Source organism: Lichenostomus cassidix, chromosome 4 (genome assembly GCF_008360975.1).
Source record: "Lichenostomus cassidix isolate B80296 chromosome 4, HeHo_3.0, whole genome shotgun sequence".
NCBI classification, from domain to species: Eukaryota; Metazoa; Chordata; class Aves; order Passeriformes; family Meliphagidae; genus Lichenostomus; species Lichenostomus cassidix.
The window spans coordinates 20,967,246-20,981,528 of NC_139484.1; the positions used below are offsets into that span (position 1 = coordinate 20,967,246).

At 38.8% G+C, this 14,283-nt stretch overlaps 1 protein-coding gene across 1 annotated transcript in view; it reads right to left on the bottom strand.

Annotated features, from left to right (window-relative positions):
- The window catches only part of TTC29 (tetratricopeptide repeat domain 29), a 228,690-nt gene extending 215,006 nt beyond the window's left edge, over positions 1-13,684 (bottom strand). Inside the window, exon 1 of the mRNA XM_085058202.1 lies at positions 13,558-13,684. The gene's annotated coding sequence lies outside the window, so the exon portion shown is untranslated. The remainder of the gene's footprint in view (positions 1-13,557) is intronic.
- Between the last annotated feature and the right edge of the window lie 599 nt (positions 13,685-14,283).

The window sequence follows — 14,283 nt, forward strand, 5'->3', positions numbered from 1 at the left end:
TGTCTTGAAAATAGTATTTGCTGGGTGATGTGCTTCTTTCAGAGAACAAGGGCTCAAACATGCATGTTTCTGCTTTTCAGCTAGCTTGCCCTTATGCTATTTATAAACCCAGGGAAAGCAGGAAGAACCCTAAATATATACTTCTATGAAATGGGATAATTCTTCTTTGTCATCAAGTTTCAGTATTAAAATTGAAGGAGGTCAGGTGTGACTTGCAGAGGTTTTGTTCAAACTATTTGTGAAACCCCTGTCACAATTCTGCACTTACACTGCCCCACACCAAGTTACACAGCACCTTGTGAGTGGCATTTGCATTTGAAGCACTCAGGCTGGGTGTTCAGTGGCCCTTGCAGGACCTCAGTGCATGCCCCAGACAACAATGGCCATTGCCATTTACACTGTCTGTGGCTTTAGAAAGTGCAAATTCAGCACAGCATGAATGGAAAGGAAGATGTAAAACTCCTTGTGTGTCCATGTTTCCTAACACTACAAAAAACAAGTATGTAAAATAATCATACATTAAATGCCAAACCAAAAGTGCAACTAGAGTCTGTATCACCCACAGGGCACCAATTCTGTTGCAATCCTAGTCATCTTCGAATCCCTTTTTGATTTAAGTAGGAAATGGAGCCAATGACCATCTTTCAAAGCTCCTGGCTCTCCACAGGTTTGTTGTTGGTTTTAACATGCTGCAGGACCTTCTGTTTCAAGGTCATTGTGGCTTCACCAAGTGGAAACAGGTCACAGTGACACGCAGTGCTAGAGCTGTCCAGCTGCACACACACTAATTCTAGTTATTCCTGCGTTATTCCAGCCCTGTTCTGCCTCATTCACTGCAGAGTGTCATAACAAAACTGATAAGCACACAATAAATTCAGCAGCTATCGGGCCAAACCACTGTGAGGGCTTTGCATGGCAGATGCTTGTCCAAAATGGATGTTAGTTGATTGATGCAGGAATGCCAGTTCTATCCCAGTGACAGAGAGTGATGAAAGGCATGTCTGAAGTGGCCAGTGCTGGCTCCCTGCCACAGGAATGCCACACTTCCCTTCACTGGGACTGTGATAAGCCCAGCTATGTTTAGCAGTTCTGGCCAGCAGGCTGTAGATCAGAACAGCCAGAGCTGCTGTTTGACACACCAGGTGTCCTGTCAGCACAAAGTGCTTTAACCTTCAGCTGGTCTTGCACATACTCATGATGTTAGAGACACAAATCTGGGTGGTGAGGTGGGCTAAAAATTACTGTGAATTAAACAAGGAATTTGTTTGGAGGAGTTGAGACATACAGATCTCACTGCAGCACTTTGGTAATGGGAAATCGAGTTTGAGCTTTTGCTGATGTTGCTGTAAAGTCCTGTGGGACTCACAGCTTCCAGTTGTGGGAAACAAACTTTATCAGAACAGAGAACCCTGGAAACCAAACTTAAAAGACAAAACAAGAGAGACACACTATTTTTCTCTTCCGCAAAGATGTTATAGAAAAGTAAATTCTACACTAATAGTCACAGAAACAAAGCCATTTGAAACAAAAGTGCCCTGAGATATCCAACAAAACACGTTTTCTTTAAAGATGAATGCACTGATACAAACACATAACTGCAATATGATCTGAAAGTCCAGGGTGATTTGCGCTCAGAAACATTCATACCACCAGAATGTGTCAGCTGTTGGCATCTTATTATCAAGGTCAATTTAAATCAAAAAAACATATATATATGCACACATATATATCTATCTACAGTAGGAACTAAGAGAACTGAAGTTATTTTATTTTATTTCTTTTGTTGGAATCAAAGAACTGCAGTTAAAAAAAAAAGTCAATAAATATAAATAAAATCCTATTTTTATGACCTACATTAATTTTCTGTGTGCTTTATTCTGATACTCATAGAAGTTAGATTTTTTAAATTAGAAATAAACAGTGTTAAGGTAAAATTAATTTTCGTAGAAACTGAGCAATTATGAAGTGATCTGAAATCTTTTTCCTCCAAATTTTGTTTCCAAAACTTTGGAAAAAGAAAAAAGAAATCTGAAAACCTTTCTTTGCAATGATTAGCTTCTAAATATTGGGAAGTATAAGAGAAGTCTAAGAACTTGGGAATTTCTCCTGAGGGAGAGAATAAATAAGCAAGAATAAGCGAAGGGACAATAAACCATGAGCATTCCAATATCATCATTCTTTCTGTGGTTGAAGAAAACAGAGCACAGTGCCAGATTATGTTGATTTCCACTAGTATTTGAATTAAAAAGTTTAATAGCAAAAGAAAAAACCAGAATAAATTCAACAGTAGTATTTAGAGCTGCTCAGAGGGAATCAAGGACTTAAAACTGAATCATGACTAGTACAGAAATTAAGATGGTCTCAAATATTCTCTATTCTCCATTAACTTTGAAGAGAAAGATGCATGCAAAGCTAGCAGAAAGGCTCCCATCCAGCTGTCAGAAGACAATTGATAAATATTATGGGGAAAATGGTGATGCAAGAATGTATGTCCCAAGCCTTTGTTCAGCAAGAGAGGGAAAAGCTCTCCAAGAAAAGCAAATCTAAACTTTTGTGATAGCAAAGTTACACTACTCAAATCAGCACCTGAGAGATTTTACCCAACAAGACAGCAGAGCTACAGAAGGTCAAAATCTAATATCCCAGACCTAGGCATCACAGGGTAGCCAATAAGGCCAAAGATGTGGGATGTACAAGGGACTTTTATAACTGAAGGCTGTGGAAGTCAGCAAGAGAGGTACAGAATTAAAATAAACAGCAAGGTAGACAAATCCATAGCCAATCCCTCATCCACTAGACAGGTAACCTGGTCATAAAAGGAGATCGGGTTGGTCAAGCAGGATCTGCCTTTCCTAAACCCATTGTGGCTGGGCCTGATCCCTTGGTACTCCTGATAACCTCTTCCATAACCTTTGCTAGCACTGAGCTCAGGCTGACAGGCCTGTAGCTCCCTGGATCCTCATTCCAGCCCTTCTTGCAGATGGGCTTTACACTGCAGTCACCTGGGACCTCCCCAGTGAGCCAGGACTGATGACAAATGACAGAGAGTGGCTTGATGAGCTCTCCTGCCAGCTCCCTCCATGCCCTTGGATGAATCCCATCCAGCCCCACAGACTTGTGAGCGTCCAAGTGCCACAGCAGGTCTCTGACTAGCTCCTCCTGGATTGCAGGGGGTCTATTCTGATCCCTGTCCCTGTCTACCAGCTCAAGGGGCCGGCTGCCCTCAGGCTAACCAACCTTTCTGTTGAAGACTAAGGCAAAGAAGGCATCAAGTACCTCAAGTACCTTTTCCTCATCCTAGGTGACAAGGATGTTCCCCTCCACATCTAAAAAGGATGAAGATTTCCCTTGGACCTCCTTTTGTTGTTGATATATTTATAAAAACACTTTTTATTAGATTTCACGGTGATGGCCAGATTGAAGCTTTCTGATTATCTTTCTACATGACCTAACAACATCCTTGTACTCTTCCTGAGTTGCCTGCCCCTTCTTCCAAAGGTTGTAAAGCCTCTTTTTTAACCCAGTTCAGCCAGGCTGGTCTTCTTCCCCACCAGCTCGTCTTTCAGCACACAGGAATAGCCTCCTTCTGTGCCTTTAAGATTTCTTTCTTAAAGGATGTCCAGCCTTTTGTTATTAAGGACTGTTTCCCAAGGGACTCTCCAAACCAGTGACCTAAATAGGCCAAAGTCCACCTTCTGGAAGTCCAAGACAAAGATTTTGTTGACCTCCCTCCTTACTTCACAAAGAGTCAGAAACTATATCCTTTTGTGGTTTTGATGCTGGAAGACATTCAACACAGAGCTAAAGAAAATTGTAAGGATGTATGGCAGCTACTCCTAAATCTACAGCTTGCACAGGGAGGGCTTTGCATCTTGGAACAATAATGGAATAGCTCCAGGATTACCAGAACTCAGGCAGAGGGAAGGTCTGGGCTGTGCTTCCATGGAGCTACAAAGGAGAACACTTCTGGAGCAAAGCGTCTGGCAGCAATACTTTCTATTTGGATATAGAGAGACATATTAGAAGCACATCACCTTTGTGAAGCCCATTTTCTTAGGGCCATTTGACAAGTTGTCCCCTCCCAGCTCCATCAGGGTGTTTGCCTCAAAAATATTTCCACAAAGATTTTAAAATAAATGCAGGCTCTGTATTCTGACACGTGGAATTTGCCAACAGTACTTTAGCAAAGAAATTCACAATGTTCCTGCATGACAATTAAATTAACAAGAAAAAAAAAAAAAGGAAAGGAGCACTGCAGAGCCAAGTGTTGATCCATTTCTTCTTTAACTGCAGTTTCTGGATTTTTGCCTCTGAAACTGAACCAGAACTCAGCCATTTGACTTCTGAACAACCTACCTTAAGATTACCATTGTTCCCTTCTTAATTTCAGTGCAGATGATTAACATCTCTCAACTCAACACCAGACACTTCTCTTAAATCATAAATAAATTAAATTCTTGTAAGTCATATGCTTTCCCCCCAAACCACTGAATTTACTCTGTTTCCTTTTTTTTTTTCTTTCCTCTTAATCTTTTTCTTTCATGCTCCCAAACCAACAGGCTGAGTTGTCCCCACAGACTATTGATGGCATTAAAGTGGACTGTTCAGCAGCTGTGCCCTACTGCCTGCCCTATTGATTAATTTCTCACATGGCTCTTAATAGGTTTATTGATATTTTGGATTCATTTTGTCCTGATTTTTGTCAATCTTCACATTTTCACAGTCAGGTTCCATTTTGCTTGAGGAATGAGTGCAATTAGTCCAGCTCTTAAAAGGCAAGTTTTTATTAACGATTTATTCAGTGGATTTATCTACACAGCTTCTTTACCTTTTCTAGTGTTTCTTTGTTTGAGGTTTTTTTGGCTCTCATTTTGTTTTGGTTCATGTATTTAGGTAGGATCTGTGTGTTATCTGCTGTTTTCTGAAAGCAAACTATCTCCAAGCCAGTTTTTGTTCTTTTTGCAGATCCCAGTCTACCATTAGTGTTTGGCCATGTTATTATATTTGTAAGACATATCAATATCCATGAATTTTGAAATCCTTTGCTGGCATTAACTGGCATAGGAATAATGTTGTTGCAAGGTTACAGTGCTTTACTTCAGACAAAGATTAATTTCTTTGCCTTCAAGAAGAAAGGCTAGCAAACAAATGTATTTAAGTCTGAACTGTTACTCATTTAAGTCTTACTGAAGAGTAGAAAACAGATCCATTGAAAGTATTTGTCCCTAACACTGCAGGGACTATGGAAATTGTGCAGCTTCTGGAACCTCTTCAAAAGAGAGTACTAAGTGGGTTTACTGATCACTGACAAGTATTATGCCATCAAATGTTTCCAAGTTTCTCATATGTTGATTAATTCAATTGATGCTGTGTAATTCGACAAGATTGTCACTATTGAGATGGTGTTCTATTGAGCCTGCTTTGAAAGAATCAAGATGTCATTTATCTCCAAGTTCATTTTCTCAATATAAGAATCAACCTCATTTATAAGACTTATTTTCAGTTATTTTTATGTTCTTTTCCCAGGATGCTAATGCATGTGCTATATTGCTTTACATTTTTCATACAACATCTCTCTTTAGCTTTATGAGGTAATACCTACTGTTCATTTACAAATCCATGGTAACAAGGTGCCTTGCAAAATCAATGTTTTAAAATCATTAGTAATGTCACTTGTAGACTAAAGCAAAACAAAACCAACTGTACCCTCCTGCTATATTTAATGCACAGAAAAGGATATGTTTCTATAAATCCACCCAGGGAACTGCGGACACCACAACAGTGCACTATCAAGGTGTAACCAAGACATAAGAATAATTTTCTCATGTTCTTAACACAATTTGTAATCAAACCTAATGCACAACAGGCAAAAGATAACCTGCTTCACTGTGGACTTTGTGGTTCTCTTGGTACTTCATGGACAGGTTAATTGCAAAAAGGAAGGTCTGACTTTCTCAGAAAAGAATAAAAATCTCAATGTGACTTTTGTAGCTTTGAATACTGCTGAGGAAAATCACCCATGAAGTTAATGGAAATTTTACTTCTGACTCGGTCAGTATCTGCAACATTAAAGGGTTGTAGGAAGAACCAAGAATTTCGAATTTACAAAAAAATAGTCTTGAAGAAACTAAAGGCTTTATAATTTGCATCGCAAAGTCATTAAACACATTTTTAAAAGCCCTACATTTAAACTGATAAATTATGGAAAGCATCAACCTTTAGGATATCACACGGTTTTTGTTTGAAAATAAGAGTTTAAAACCACCTATGTGCTCATTCACTTCACAGGAATTAATGCTGGGATGCCTCTTGTGTTAGATTAGGCCACAACAAACAAATCAGAGATTTAGTAATGTCAACATTTTTATGAGAGAGTTTCTGTTTGTTTTTGTTTCTTCATTTTAAATCTTACAGATTTTACAAATATGACTTCATTTAATTTCAAGTAAGTATTTATGCACATAATCACATTATTTCACTATCATGCTTGGAATTTAATTGACAAACTTTCATCTGGTCTTAAAGTAAACAAATTCTTCAGCATAGGCACTATTCAGCAACATGTGGCATAAGAAACCCTAATTGTAAGTGAGGCCTCTGGACTGTCCTTTAACACAAATTAAAATGTATTTGAGAGGTTAACTTTTTTTTCAGATGTTTCTTAATCAGCAGAGCATTGTAATACAATCTCTTTAAAGTAACATACATGTTTCTGATAAATAAGTCCATGTATATGTTATATTTACACATTGAGTTGCCTCGATTTTTAGCTGAGTTGGAACCAAGACTGTGTCTGCCTTTTGTTTACACAGGAGGATTAGAGCAGGAGGATAAATGAGGGGTTCTTGGCTGGCTGAGGATTATAGAAATAACAGAAAGACCTCATAAAAACAGACAGCATCCTGCTTCAGATTTGCAGCTCCAAAAAGCTAAAGTTTGGCAGGCACACACTGTGGTTAAAGCTTCCTTATTTGGGAAGAAAAGAGCAGTAATACTAAAAAGGTTGAGAGAGAAGCAGTGTTCTCTGAGAAGACTTAAATTCAGATAAGCTAAAGCAGGCATATATTAACTGGGCATGCATCAAACTGATGGTCTGATAACTGCTACTTCCAATGGAAGAGTTTGGAGTTTGGCTCTCTGAAATGTGTTTCCAGTCAATTTTTATTAGACAGCAATATTTAATATCTGAACACTGAGTGTTCCAGCTTCCCTTGCCTTTGAAGCCTGCAGTGTTATGGCTACTCAGAGCAGGGAATCAGAGAACCTCCCATTCCCTTTGCTCAGCAGCATCTCGCTCAGAAGCCGGGAAGGAGGCAGTGCCAGCTGCTGGTTAATAAGCAGATACATTTTCCTGGAAAGCTCCAGGCTGTAAATCACACCAAACTGCCAACAACAAGGGCCAGTATTCAGCCTGTGTCATGCTGGAAAGCTACCTGCCATGGGCAAGGTTGGAAGGGACCTCTGGAGGCCACCAAGTCCAACCTTCCTGCTCAAGCAGGCTTCCCTAGAGCACTTGACTCAGGATTGTGTCCAGACAGCTTTTGGAGATCTCCAGAGAAAGAGAATCTTGTCATTTAATAAAATCAGGCCCTCAGAGAAACCATGGGTTAAAAAGGGCCTCTAAAAAGTCATCTTTGCTTGTTTCTTTGCCACAAGTACACCAAATAGAACATCAGTTATACCTGCATCTTTCCTGACCAACAGTTGCTTAATTTGTTCTCAAAAGCCTTTCTCATGACAGTTTGCAGGACTCCAGTGAGTCACCATCCTGTTAGGTTTCCTAAAGCCTAATCCAAGCCATCTTTGCTGCAGTTTCAGCCCACAGAACTTACTGTCCTCCTACCCCACCCAAATGTGGGGGAAAAGTCACCATCTGTGATTGCAGTAGCCTTTTATTAGACAATGACTACACTGGTGGCCCAAGTATTCCCTAGACTAAGCAGCAGACTTTGACTTTTTTTTATAGCTCATCATATTAAACATTAAGATCTGAACTCTAATGGAAATTCAAGATAAAAATATTCCTGAAAATCCTCCCCACTGCAAATAACTGTGTATCTGTCATAATAGTCATGGAATTTAGGAAGCTTGGGGACACTGTGTCATATGTAGACTGTGCTCTGTTGTGCTCAGGAAGATCTGCAGTGATGCCAACATTTGCAGATCTCAATACATTGCAAAATATTGCACCTTGACAATACAACCCTTGGCTTCTTATCTCCACATTTGGCTGCTGCAGGCCCACCATCTCTTGTTTGGTGTCTTCAAAAGATACAGGGAGGCTGAAAAGGATCAGCAAAGCTGGGAGACTGAGTAAAGCAGACCAGATTCTTACAGCAGATTTTTTTTTTGTAAATTTGGCCACTGGGAGCAGTTTGTGCACAAAGAAAAAAAAAAAAGTGATCAGCAGTGATTTAAAGACTGACTAGTTTTCATATTCACAACATTCAAGAAAACCTAGAACTTAAAGACTGATCTCCTGTAAAGGTAAATAGGCCATGAAGTGTCCCTTTGGAGTTCACAGCCTTTTGGTTAAGCTGGATGTAGCTGGTAGAGAAAAGAACCCGTTAAATCTGCCCCTAAATTCCAGCTAACTCAAACCATGGGTTTGGTTCAGCAAAAAAAGCCTCTAACTGGTATTGTAGAAAACTGCATCAACAAAAGAGAAATTTGGAACAGATTTTGTCTAGTGTTTCAAATGCATCCAGTCTTTTCTCCCATAAAACTGGTAAGCACGTCTCTTACACACAGGGAAACAAGCATATGTGTATGAAGGAGAAAAGAAATACATAGTTCCCTAACTGCTTTCCAAAACCACAAAGGATCCTAAATTTCTTTATAAACAGATCTGACTGCATGTCTTCACAAGGTCAAAGTTCAGTTGTGTACCCTTGAGCTAAATTCATGTGTTGTAAAACTTGAGACCAAAAAGTATTTAGAATTATATAAGCAAGAAGACTAGAAAGAATAGTAAGAGTTCCAGCTCATGATAAAGAAAAGAGTAATGTATCAAATGGAAGAGTCCAGCCTTTATTTATTTCCAAAGAGCCTGGAAGCAATTATTAAAGCTGAAGAGCTGTGGTTTTAATGAATGTGGAACATTATCACATGTCACAAAATACCCCAGTCCATGATTTAAAGGATGTAAATTAAAGCAATCATTTGATTAGAATTGCTTTAAGCAAAAACCTAAGTAGGAAATATTTGAGAAAAGCAAATGTAGAATCTGTAAATTAAATTTAAAAAAGAAAAAACAGAGAGAAAGAGAAAAAAAATGGAAAAAGGATTTGCACTGTGAAACATGCCTTACTAGCAACCAAGTCAAACAGTAGAGGTCTGGAGAAGCTCCCAGCAGTGAGTTACATCATTTACTGCAATGCTTGACTAAATTTCAAATGGACTTGGAGTGCAGAATGTTCTTTGTATAACACTAGCAAAGTCAATGGTGGGCTCCAAATAAAAGGAAAGCATTCATCATTTACCAAGCCTTCTGCAGCTTTCTTTTCATTGCAAGAGGCTGTTTCAATTAGAGCTGTGCTGATTCTCTGTGCTGAGTTTGGCTCAACGTGTTCTTATGCAATGCCAGCATCTCCAGGGATCAGCCTCCCCGCAGGCCATGCTGTCCCAGTGCTGGACATTTGTTTGGGTCAAGCTCTGCTTGCTGTCTCTGGCCTCAGCTTTCTGGAGAGTGCTGGTTCTCAGCAAGGGGCCTGATGTAACCTCTTTGCAGTAGTTAAACTGTGCTGTCTCCCATCCTTTGGGGGTTACTGCAAGGCACCCAGAAGGCACCCCTTCTTGCCTCTTTCACCATGGGGCCCTGCAGCTCCACTACCTGTATTTAGTTTCATAGCTAACCACACACTTGTCTTCTACCTTCTCCTTTTCCAGCACAATAATGCCAGAGATCCACATGCAATTGCCAACCCCCAAGTGTTTCTTAATAGAAGAGTTCATGGGATTCTAACAAGTTCTCCCCTAGAGCCACATGGAGTCACATGTACCCTGCCTGTTTGGAAAAGCACATGTAATACACCAAAGATTTTTGCACATGCCTCCTACGGCACTGACAAATTCAGGCATGCAATGGGATGCAAGGAAACTGCAAGTTGGAAGTGAATACGTACAGATTTGAAGCCGTGGAGCTGTGCATTGTTCACAGTCATCCTCATTTTTGGAATTAATTCAATACACTTGTCTCAGCCTATAAGCTACGATATGACATCAAAAATTTATTGCATTTCCTAATAGCTAGAAAGTATAAAATACTTTGAACAAATTGATTTCATGCCCGAGTCTCATCTACAATCAAGTACAGTATTCTGCAGCTGAATGGTAAAAAATAAATAGGATCCAGCTTAGAGCTGCAAAGACATGTAAGTGGCTAAGTACTCAGAGAACAGCGACGTAGTAACTCTGGCCATTACTATTTAAATGAAATAAACACAGGTGAAGGGAACACAGCTCAGAGGGACCTCACAACTACTGGGTAGGAACTGACCATTCCTGTTCAATACTGTGAATAACAGGGGCATCTCAGGACACTATTTCCAAAAAAACTGAACTATTTTGCCCTACGTACATTGGTCTGTAAATATAACAGTGTAAAGTATTATGACATGCCTATTAGATTATGTCAGACCCTGACAGCTGATGGTAATAAGCTGCAAGAGCTAGCATTGTTTATATTTTTGCATACAATATCCTTTCCACCAAACCCAAACTTTCTTCACTTTCTATTGTTAATAAGTTAAATTATTCAGCAAACTTTTGGCCAGCACCAAAGCCCAAACCAGTGCATACAAAAGTACATTCTATTGTATAACACTTCTGAGACTATTTCCTTTTTTCACTTATTTTGGGATCTCATAGCACAGTCCTATATTTAGGCTAAATCTTTCAGCCTTAAAACTTCCTCTGACCTTTGCCGGAGAATGCCCAAAATTTTTTTCATTAAACACTTGAAATTTTGGAAGTGAGTGATGTGCCCAAAAGAACTATCTCCCCTGCCACACCCATTCCACAGAAAGATGCTGATAACATCTCAAAAGACAAAGATGGCCCTAACTATGAGAAGGAGTTAGACTTCCATCACTTCTGGGGCAGCAGCTGCAGTATGCTGCACTCAACAGTGCCAAGGAAATTTTCTTTATACTTCTTTTTTTCCTCTTCTAAAATAGAAAGTAGCTCACAGACAATTTCTAAAAGTAATTTTCACCATCTAGTGGGTAAAACCAGATGCTGGGCAATATTATACAGAGCTGCTATGATCCCTTCTGATTAGAGGACTGTGCATAAATTTTCTCTGCCAAATGATTATTTCGTAAGGACTGCAGGAATGTGTAGAATGGCAAAATGGTACAGAGAAGGGGCCGTTCTGAATTTGGAATTTCTGAGCTTTTGAGGCCTCAGTTTGCAAACTAAATAGGAATAAGAAAAAAATAATACCCCACACTGCTGCTAATCTACAGTTTATAATATCATTTTAGTAACATCAGTGCTATTCCATTAGCGCAAAATTCCATGCTAAGGGAGGCATGACTAATGTATCTTGTGCAGAGTTAAAGACCTAGGCTGATACTTATATGATGCCATGACTGAACTCATGTAGCATTATACTGATGTATTTCCCCCCCCAAAAATGAGTCTTACTACTTAAAACAATGGATGGCAATGCCCAATGGTTGGCAGCATGGGGCATCTTTTGTTAACAGCATTTGCAAAACTACTGCTTGTGGAGGATGTCAGAAATATTCATTAATAAGATTACCACAGTTCTTTGGTCAGTCTTTAGATACAGAAATACATTAGTTTGTCCTTGGTTAGCTTTGGTTTCAGTTGGCATGATGGGAACTATGGTGCTCATTCTGTGAGTATCAGCTGCAAGTGGGATATACCTTGGGTGAAATGTGAAATTACCATTAAACTCTTTCCTCAGCAAACCTTCCTGTTTTGCTCAGTACTTCATTCCAACCAGAACTAGGAGGTTAGAAACAAAAGGGGCCCATTGCAGGGCACATGCACAGACAGAGGAAACACATGATTGTTTTTAAAAAAGGAGATGTTATAATTAAAAAGGAGCAACACATTTACAAACCCTAAAACTCTCACAACACAGGTATTTTTAGACATTATACTGAATGACAACACACAGAAACCTATTCCCATTCTAGCTAAACGCTGCAGAAAAACTATTAAATAGATACACAGAACATTAGAGAAAAACAATGAATACAGCATCAAGGGAAATTATTTATGTCAGAGTTTTGCAATGGAAAAATATTCTGAAGAAAGAGAGTTGAACCAAAAGAAAAAATGAAGAGTTTAGAATGACACTTAAAAATGCTTGATCCCAACTCTTCTCAATTATATTCAAAATTGAAAAAGAATCACAATCCATACTCCCCCCAAACTAAGGATAACTGGAAGTATCCCATTCCCTCATCTCCGGAAAATGACCAAGTCTTCCCCTTTAAAGAAGTAAAGACACTTCAGGAAGAGATAGTCTTTCTTACACCAAAGTCCTAATTGAAAGAACATGGCATGACCTGAAGCAAAATGTTAATTAAAACCATTCTGCATTTCTTTTCCAAGCAAAGTCCTTTTGTCTGACTTTTACAGATTAATTTGACACACTCCCTTGCCTTGCCTGGAAAGTTCTGGGGTTTTTTGTTTATTCTGTACAAAGCATGAAATTATTATCCTTAATGCTTTGTTCTTTCCAATTGCATAAAATTAAGCAACATTTTCAAACATATTTGTAAGATGATGAAGACCAGAGCTGACATATGAAAAACATATGGGTATGTCCATTTATATGGAGCAAATCCACATTTACCATAGATGAAAATCAGCACTACAGCAGCTAATTGATTTTTTTTCGTCCTCAAAGCATTAAACTATCAATTAACACAACACACCTCCATGTTTCTGGAAAACCTGATGCAGAAGCAGCACTGGTATAAACCCTTCCATCATCATCCAACACAAATGCATTTTTCTACTTGCATATACAAGAAAACTCTCTTTATTTTGCAAGGCTTTAAAGAAAATTCAGTCTAAATTTATTTTTCTAATAATATTCCTTTCTCTCTTAGGCTATATAGCATCTTTTCTCTCCTTTCCAACTAAAATTTGGGCATTTCCTACCCGAACTAGCAACACCACTGAAAATGCATTTTAATCCTATATTCTTGTAAATTCGCATGTTCTAGCAGATGATTGCCATTGTTTAAAGAACAAAACATTATCCCTCTACCTTCTGATATCCACAAAGCTCTCCTGTGTCTAATTTCAAGGGCACTTTTAAACATGCCAGTAGTAAAATCAGCCAAATTGCACGAAGTGAGAAGGAATTTTTTTTTTTCCTGGAGGGCAACAAAATAGTGAGACTTGGGCAAACCTTGCCATACTCTGTAAACTTCTACTCTCTTTTAACACATTGCCAACCAAAACAAACACAGGCTGAAAACACCAAGAAGTCGAAAAATTAAACCCAAATTTTCAGAAACACATCAAAAACAACAATAAAAAAGCTAATGATAAATATTAATTACATACCATGGAGATAAATCAGACAGCTGAAGAAAGAGGTTGCACCTTGCTGCTTCTGTCCCTGCAGGAGAGGAAGGAGGAAATTAGGTGTTTTTCCTATGGTGCATCCTGAGCCCAGGTGACTGCAGTTACCTCCCAGGCAGTGCCTTCAGCTGAGGTGGGGAAGGCAGCAGCATAAATAAGAATCTGATAGTAAATACAATGGTTCTTAGTGGGGAAAAGTAAAAAGGGGTTGAGGGGAGAACAAGAAATTGCCATCTAGGAAAACCTTTGCTTGGAGAGTTTAGCATTTGTCAAATGGATTATCTCTGAAATATTTGCATATGCTTCAAAGTCTTTAAACTGAAAGCTGTAAAATACTGTGCTTACTCTTTTGGCCTGGAAATTGCACTAGTTTGCATATTTTGAATAAAATTACATGAACTCTTATCTCTGAGGAATTAATTTGTCAGACATAATCTAAATAAGTGAAAGTGGAGAAAACAACTAAACTACTTGTCAGTGTTTTGTCACACCAGTCTCTGTGAATTCTGGTTCATCTGTAGTTCACAGCCAAAAAGAACCCAGGGTAAAACATTTTCTGGGGCTATCTCCTGTTTTAAATTTCAGCTAAGAAAAATAAACAGAAGTTTAATTGAACATGTCCCTTATAATTTCTCCCTGCATAAAAATTTAAAAAATCAATCATAACAATTCCAAATCAAATAGCATTCTGAAATGCAGGTATGTAAG